Source organism: Marmota marmota, unplaced genomic scaffold (genome assembly GCF_001458135.2).
Source record: "Marmota marmota marmota unplaced genomic scaffold, marMar, whole genome shotgun sequence".
Lineage (NCBI taxonomy): Eukaryota > Metazoa > Chordata > Mammalia > Rodentia > Sciuridae > Marmota > Marmota marmota.
This window is the reverse complement of record NW_026000169.1, coordinates 8,744,141-8,752,572: the sequence shown is the minus strand read 5'-3', so window position 1 is coordinate 8,752,572 and position 8,432 is coordinate 8,744,141. Positions and strand designations below refer to the sequence as shown.

Sequence of the window (8,432 nt, the reverse complement as noted above, 5' to 3'; positions counted from 1 at the left end):
GAATAGTTTAAGAAGAATTGGAATTAGCTCTTTTTAAAATATTTTATAGAATTTAACAGTAAGTCCATTAAGTCTTGAACATTTTTAGATGGAAGATTCTCAATTTAGATTTCCTATTCTTAGTCCAATTTTATATGTTTTCAGGAACTTATCAATTTCTTCTAGTTTTTTTAAGCATATGTTTATAATATAATAGTTTCTTACAATCCTTTGTATTTTTGTTGTATCATTTTTATGTTTCCTTTTTCATCTCTGATTCTCTTTTTTTCTTGGTTAGTATTGTTAAAGGTTTGTCAGTTTTGGTTAGTCTTTTTAAAAATCTCTGTTTCATTTTCATTGATCTTCTGTATTTTTTTAGTTTCAATTTTATTTCTGCTCTGATCTTTATTATTTCTTTTCTTCTACTAATTTTGAGTTTTGTTTGTTCTTTTCTAAGTCTCTGAGTTGCATTGTTAAGTTGTTTATTTGAGATCTCTCTATTTTTTTAAATGTGTGTATTTATTGCTATAAACTTCCTTCTCAGTACTACTTTCAAAATATCCCACAGATTCTCGTATGTTTTGTTGTTATTTTAATTTATTTGTAAAATTTTCTGTATTTTCCTTTTATTTCTCATTGCTCGTTTAGGAGCACTTTACTCATTCCATGTATTTTTTTTATAGTCTTACATTTGATTTTCAGTTTTATTATGTTGTGGCCTGGGAAGATATATGATATGATTTCAATTTTAGAAAAGTTGCTGATACTTGATTTGTGGCCTAACATATGATCTCTCTTGGAGAATTTTCCATGTGCTGATGAGAGGAAATGTATTCTGCTATTAGATGAAGTACTCTGTTAATGTTGGTTAGGTCCATTTGCTCCACACTATGGTTCAAATTAGCTAGTTCTTTGTTGATTTTCTGTCTGAATGATTCATCCATTGAGAAAAGTGGGTATTAGACTCACCCATTATTATTGTATTAGAGTCTATCTATCCTTCAAAACTAATACTATTTGCTTTATATATTTGGGTTGTCCTGTGTTGGATACATATATATTTATAATTGCTATATCTGCATATATTGTGCTTTGCTGAATCTATCATTTTACCAATATTTAAAGAATATTTTTAATCCCTTTTCCATTTTTTTTAAATTTAAAGTCTGCTTTATCTGATATGAGTATAGCTACTCCTTTTTGCTTTTGATTTCCATTTGTGGAATATCTTTTTCCAACCCTTTACTTTTAGTCTATGTGTATGTTTACCAGAAAAGTGAGCTTTTTATAGGCAGCATATAGTTGTGTCTTGTTTTTTATCCACTCAGCCAGTCTGTGTCTTTTGATTAATGAATTAATCCATTTATATTTGTAGTTATTGTGGATAGGTATGAATTTCCTTCTATCATTTTGTTAATTGTGTTCTGCTTGTGTTGTATATTATTTGTTCCTTTCTACCTCTCTTATTATTTAGTTTTGGGACTTGGTAGTTTCCTGCCATACTAAGTTTTGGTTTTCTTCTCTTTTTCTTTCACTTATTTGTTTTTCTATTGAGTTTTGTATATTTGTGTTTTCATGATGGTAGTTACCTTTTTTTTTGTTTGTTTCTAATGTAGGCTTCCCTTAAGTATTTCTTTTAGGCTGTTCCCATGGTGATGAATTCTATGTTTCTGTTTATCTGGGAAAGACTATTTTTATTTCAGTTTTCAAGGATAATTTGGGTATAATATTCTTGGTTTCTTCATCTTTAATTGATTTCAGCAGTATCTGAGTGCCTCTATAGTCTAGATTGCAGTAGTTCATGAAGATGAAGAAATCACACAGAGACTATACATTTTTTTTTCTTTTATTTTTTGGTATTGGTGATGAGACCAGGTGTGCTTTACCACTGAGCTACATCCCAGCCCCTTTTTATCTTTTTTCATTGTGAGACAAGATCTTGCTAAGTTGCTGAGGCTGGCCTCCAACTTGCTATCCTCCTGCCTCAGCCTTTCAAGCAGTTGGGATTAGAGGCATGTGCCACTACACCCAACAAGAAAATACATTTGAAAAAGAAAAAAAGAAAATATGTTTGAGTTACCCTATAACTAAACCCAAAGCATCTATCCAACTGATATCTAAATGAAAAAAAAATCTTTTTCCTTCAAAAGTTAGGTTTTAGGCTCCACAGAATTGAGCCCTGATGGCACTGGAACTTTTGGTGGCAGCTGCCACAGTCTTTGTAGTGTGGATGTGGAAAATATTCTACCCAGTTCCCTAAGAGAAAGCATAGGTGATGCCAAGGGTTGTGGCACCAGCAGCCATAGTCCCTAAGCCATGAGGTGAGCCACAAAATTGGAAGAGGCCTTTTCCCCAGGTTCCATAGGATGAGCCCAGGTAGTGCTAGGGTGTATGGCACTGGTAATCATGGCCTTAAGGTTTTAACCATCCCTGAGTTTTATGAGGTGATTATATATGGTGCTGGGGCTTGTTGCACTGTTAGATGCTTTTATGGAGCTGTAGACCAGATGATACCTCCTCCAGGTCTTGGGGGACAAAGTGGTACCAGGGCAGCAGCAGCTGTGATCCAAAGTCTGTTGGCTATGGAGGAGATGTTTTCTAGGACTCCTGGGGCATGTGTGGTTAACTTTTGGGCTTGTGGCACTGGTATTCACACTCATAGAAGTATATGATATCAGGGTGATCATCCCTAGATCCCACAGGTAGTGCTGGGGCTTATAACTTTGGTATCTGCAGTCCAGGAGTTACAGAGCACTTTATACATGATTAGATAATGGCCCAAGCTCTATGAGGAGGCAAGGCATTTTCACATATAGTACATATCAGTCACAGTACAAATGAATCAATACCCTTTTCAAGGTGGAAAGGATGCTATTTACCATCAAATTACTGAATAGTTTTCTCCAATGTACTGTGCTGGGGCTCAGAGTTGGTCTCTCTTCCTGAATAATTGGGTAAATATCATGACACTAGCTGGATTAGCTTTGGTTTGTAGGAATCTTTTCTATTTCTCCTGGTCACCTCCATGACTCCTCATAATTAGTCTGTTTTATGTGCTCAATATATCAGCTCTAGGGCAATCCCACTGAGTAATACCAACTGGTTGGATCATTTTGTTTATTTTTGTTAGTGCTTCTTACATGGTAGATGCTCCCTTGTAGACATTACCATGCCATTCAAAGATATTCATGTTAATGTATGAATTCCTATAAAACCATCCACTTGTTTCAGACCTCCTCTTAAAAGTCTCTAAACAGTGCCACTTCCCGTGAACTTGCATATATTTGGACTATTTCCCTTTTCATGTAAAGTAAGATGACCATGTGTACCTTCTGAAGCTCTGGTAACTGGGAAGGTTGCCTGCCATCATTCTTTCAGACCACCACAGAGTGGGGCTGTTGAGGAACAGCAGTTTACTTTTGTCTTGTACCTTTGTATTAAACTTGCCCATCTATGAACCAAGCTCAGTCTTTTTCTGCCTCCTCTATTAGCGGATGTTAATGAACTTTGCTGATGCTATAGATGTGATCTGAGGGAGAGATGCAGATAACAACCTTGTTGGGTGACTTGGAGTCTGGCCTACCGATGCTGCTTATGTGTGCCCTCAACCCATTTGTGCCTAGTCCTGAATATATTACTTCTCCTTATGATATGTAAGGCCTACACACTCTATGACGTGGAGAGTCTGAAAGAACCTATAAAATTGTGGGCATCTCTGGCCACATGGTCACTTTATGTACCCTGATCTGTGCTCCATCTATTCCATGGCCTAGTAGCTGCATACTGTATTGCCCTTACATGTCTAAGGATCTCTATTGTGATTCTTATACTGTGCCATAACCTTCATATACTGTCTTTTCCTTTCATAGATATCTCTGTGAATGTATTCTCTTTTTCCTCTCACATAAATATGAATAACTTCTGATTCTTTTTTTCACTGATAAGGGTAGAAATTAATAAAATTTACAGGTCAAGGTGGTATAACATGTATGTGAAGGCATGCTACCCTCTCCTAGAAAAGATATCACATCTAGTACAACAACTGCAAAGGGGGATAGATTGAGTTTGTAGTAATATACTATCATCTTTCAGGGTTTGTCTATTTATTTCAGGGATCAGAGTGGTGCATTAAATGGAGGGTAGTAAAGTAATACTGCATCTTTTGGTTTATAACAGTAGCATTAATCTCTGATGCTTTGTATATATATCACTATGATAGTTCTAACCGTGCAAGCTAAGGAACAAATGTGGAGTTCTACCATCTACCAAGAATGGCCATTCTAATTATTGGGAAGCAAAGAATGATCATGTGTATGTATGAACCTAGTGGACCCACTTTGAGCCACACCTAGAAAAGGACGTTTACTATATGCCCACTTGTGGCTGCGGACTAACAGGGTGCTCTAATTACTAATATGGTTTCCAGGTATCAGTTCCACTCAGAGCCTGTGTACCAGTCTTTGATATATTTGGGTATAAGATTTTCCCTACTACATATACCCTAGAATATGGCCATACAGCTAGCTTTGTGCAAGGAGTGGAGGAAATCACATATACTTGTTAAGATGTCATCTTCCCTTCCTTTAGGGGACATAGTCCTTCCTTCAGTCAGTAATTTCCAATATGAAAAATGTTTCATACTGGGAAATTAAAGGTATTGCAACATTTTATTAGGGGTAAGGTTCTCAGCCTACTGGCAATGTATCCTTGATGTTTATTGATTGTGTGGATTGAGTAATAACTTTGTTAGGGACCAATCTATCTTGCACCTAAAGGTGTCATGAACTGTTAACTATATTCATGACTTTCTGCAGTTCAGATCCTATTGGTTGCTACCCTAACTGCTATGGTTTGAATATGTTTTGTCCCTTCCAAAACCCATGTGGAAATTTAATCATCGTTATGAGATTTAAGAGATGAGTCCAGGTGACCCTTTAGAGGTGATTCTGAGGACTCTGCCCTCATGAATGGATTAATTCATTCATTTGATTAATGGGTAAATGGGTTATGTCAAGAGTGGTTCTGCTATAAAAACCAGTTTGGCTAGGTTTCTTTTGCCATCCCTATCTCTTGCCATGTGGTGCCCTGTGTTGACTTAGGACTCTGGCAGGAAGAAGAAGATTACTAGGTTTGAGCCTTTGCCTTGGACCAAAACCATGAGCCTATTTTCTTTATAACTTACCCAGTCTATGATATTTTATTATTAGGAACAACAACAACAACAAAAAATGGACTAAGATACTAACCTTGATGTTTATTATAATAACTGTACCCATTTTACTTATATTCAAGTATTATCAAACTGGCCTCTACTGTTTTGCAGTCTTATTGCCCCCTTTGCTCTCAGAGAGCCCTGTTCTGAAGTAGCATCTCTTAATGGTATCCATGGCCGACCAAGAGCTTGGGTCATTGAGATTCTCAACAGTGGTCACCAGTAAATTCCATATTTCTTTCAGAAAAGGACTATCCTCTGGACTGAGTCTCTTATGACACAGATGGTGGGGTTCTGGCTTATGTAATATATCAGGGAAACATATATAAATATTTTTACAGTATTGGTCGGGGGAATTTCTTTTTAATGACAGAAGATTCCACAGTCTTGTCTAATTATATGATGTGTTAGAAATTTTTAGGAATGATGCACTAGAAGAACTTTTTTGCTTAGTCTGAATAAGTTTCACACCCTTATGGGTTAATTATTCAAACCCTGGTATTGCCTTTCTGAGCACTCTTGCACTCTTGTATTTCATTGACTTTCACTGGCACTCTAAATAAATAGACTGTAAATGTGGCTGTTCAGTGGCCTTGGAACCTCAAGAAGCTATTTTCCATCTGGTATCTTCCAACAGGAAACCGTTGAGTATTTTCTCTTTGACAGTACTGATATAATTATCTAATTCTTTAATCTTTTTAATGAACCAACTTTTCACCTGTATTATATTACTCATCACTTTACCCTCCCTGTGATTTTAATATCACTTCCTTAATTCTTCCTTCTTTTCTGTATTCAAACTTGACTTCATAGTCCATAATTTCAGTTTTATACCTACTGGCCTCATATATAGGTACCTTTACTTCATTACCCCATTGCTGAATATATATAGCTAACCCCAAATTCTATGTAAACACAAAAATCTACTTATTTCCTTCTTTTTTACTGTCTATTGAATATTTCTATCATAAATTACATAATGATATTGATAAACATCTTTATAAATTTATGTTCTCCAATCTTGTCCAGTCTAGCAGTCAATGCTATTCACCAGTTCCTTTACTCTCTTCCATTCAACTTCTTATTTTAATCTTCATGATGACTATTTTAAATTTTTTCATTCTAATTAAGTCTGTTAGCTAACCTACTGCAATAAAACAAAACAAAGAAACCCAAAGCAAAGAAACAAAACAGTAGCAACAAAAAAGTACAAAAGGAGTTTTCATTGCTATAGTTTAGAGAACACAGGAACTGGCCAGAGGACAGAGTGCTCAGAACAGATACACATGGTCAAATCCCAAGGCAATGCCTCGCCTGTCAACCAGTACTATTGGCAAAATGCCAGGGGCCATTCCAAGTCAGCTGTGGCTCCCAGCAGTTTATATCCCATTGAATAAAAAAAAAAAAAACCATGAATCCATACTGAAATAAATGTATAAGTATTTTAAATCTCAATCAAAATAAAAGTTATCAAAATAATACGTGTCTAAAGAAGCAGATCAAATAAATAGAACTCTTTCTAAAAGCTCTTATTTTAACAAAGTTCATTTCTGGATAGGAGTGTTATATAATATGAAAAGGCCTAAAGACAGATAAGCAAGTAGGCAGAAAATGAAGATATATTCTGGCTAAAAATCATGAACTTCAGTAAAAATCATGAGATTCAGTAATTTTGGTTTTTAGTCAAAACTTTGTGTGCATGTAATTGTTTTACTAAATATTCTTCAAGCATGTGTACTACAAAATGGATGTTTTCCTATTTGCTAAATGAGAACATTACCAAGTCAATATTTAGCAAACCCTTTAGACCTATGAACTCTTCAATGACTTGTCAACCCAAAAGGATTGGATATATTCACCAAATTGATTGATTTTTTACCCATGAACTTTGTGCCATTGAGGTCATTCAAGGTAGAAAACTGTGAGTTCATGTTTTGGAGTAATTTCCAAAGGAACACAGAATTGAGTTCCCAGAGTCCAAATGAAAAATATGAGATAATATCGTTGCTAAGTCTTCTTGAATATTTTATAATCAGTGATGGAAAAGATCCTGGAATCACAATATAATCAATAGTACCTGGATATCCATCATGTCTTCTTCAGTAAACCCAGATGTATTCAAAGTTCTTAAACAAACAACAAAAAACAAAAACAAAAACAAAAAAAAAATGTTTGTATACTAACAGAAAGGGAAATAATAACAAGTATGACCTGAATGGAAATTTTCCTGATGCTTTTGAGTTTAATAATGTATCAAAACATCCCCAAACTGTGGCAGTCATGAAATAGCTGAACATGGAAACATTTGTCCTCTTTGTAAACCACAGTGGTGCCCTGGTAGCCCTTTCTATTTGATAATGGTGCTTTATCAATTGAGACATTACTGTCCTGGAGTTTAACCCATGATGATAGTGTTTTTCAATGTTTCATATACACCTACCTATGTGTCAAGAAACCCCAACATGAAGAAAGGACAGCAGTATGAAAAGCAAAATGAATTTTCCTAATAGAGTTATAGATATATACTCTGGGTATCTTATTTCAAAGTAGAATGTAACATGGCAATTATATTTGAGCCCAGTGTTTGTTTCAAAATTACACTGGAGTGCTCACTGTATAAATATCCTCAAGAGGATAGGTATTAATTGAATATATGCAGAAGGTGTGCTAAGTGTGAAGGTTCAAGTTTTTATCACAATGGCAATCCATTACCTTACTAATCTAATTGTGGACACCTAAGACAGAAAGCACATTTACCATTATTCTATATTTGTTGATTATATCAACAAATTCAGAGAATAGTATCTCTCTTTTTCTTTCCTGGGTCCTATATAATAATTGTTACAATCTCATGTTATAATCCATGCTTTACAAAGGTGACTATTCCAGAGAAGTTCTAGAACTTCCATGATCTTAAAAATGATATTCTACTTCCATTCCAAGAACAATTGGATTTTATTCCAGTATCAAATTCTTCATGTTTGATGATTCTTCTATACCGCCCCCCCCCCCCAAAAAAAAAATCTAAACCATTCAACAGGAACAAAGCCTAGTTTGTTCTCATTTTTAGTGACTCTTTTTGCACATATTTTTCAAATAAGCAAAATGTGAAATTCAGTCTCCATCACTAACTGGAATCAGGGATTAGTCACGTCAGATACTATAATCCTAACCCTCTCTGAAACCTCAGCTGGATAAACTCTATGATTTAAGATGAGAAATGGATGTTTTCAAATCCTTC

At 35.2% G+C, this 8,432-nt stretch overlaps 1 pseudogene; it reads left to right on the top strand.

Annotated features, from left to right (window-relative positions):
* Nucleotides 1–2,486: 2,486 nt before the first annotated feature.
* Nucleotides 2,487–7,741, top strand: LOC125611793 (annotated as a pseudogene).
* Nucleotides 7,742–8,432: the final 691 nt, after the last annotated feature.